The 541-nt window shown below is 31.2% G+C and overlaps 1 protein-coding gene across 6 annotated transcripts in view; it reads left to right on the top strand.

Annotated features, from left to right (window-relative positions):
• The window catches only part of LOC119592704 (general vesicular transport factor p115-like), a 19,725-nt gene that overhangs the window by 11,277 nt on the left and 7,907 nt on the right, over positions 1-541 (top strand). The window lies entirely within an intron of this gene.

Below are 541 nucleotides of genomic sequence, written 5' to 3'. Positions count from 1 at the left end.
TTCTTCAGATTAACACCTCATTATTCATGCATGGATATATATATATTCTTTTTTTGCATGCAACATTATGAGCCTGGTTGTTTTTTTAATACAAATGGACACACCTTTTAATACAGTCCACATAATCAGGATAATAATAAGATAAAAGGTATTTAGAGATCGCAAAGTACATTTGATGATTTTAGTAACTCCTAATTGGGAAAGAAGGCTCATTTCTGGTCACTTAAGATTTGGTAAACCAAAACTTTTCATTTTGTGCATACTGAGTTTTATATTTACCCATTGACACTATAAATAGGAAAGGGCCATCTGATAATCAGGTCACAAGCTTGCCATATTTGTCATTGTTCAACATAATGACATTTTTGAACAGATATTATCATTATTTTTGAAAATGTGTAAGGAAGCCAATGTCAAGTTATTGTATTAGGCTAGCAAAATTCTTAGACATTAATGTTAGGACATATTTGTTTGTATTTTGCCCAATCTCAAGCATCAACATTGTCTGGATGCTTTTTGTAGTTTCCTCTACCTTCTTCAA

Source organism: Penaeus monodon, chromosome 30 (assembly GCF_015228065.2).
Source record: "Penaeus monodon isolate SGIC_2016 chromosome 30, NSTDA_Pmon_1, whole genome shotgun sequence".
In the NCBI taxonomy this organism is placed as follows: domain Eukaryota; kingdom Metazoa; phylum Arthropoda; class Malacostraca; order Decapoda; family Penaeidae; genus Penaeus; species Penaeus monodon.
The sequence above is the reverse complement of the archived record's forward strand: the minus strand, read 5'-3'. Positions and strand labels throughout refer to the sequence as shown.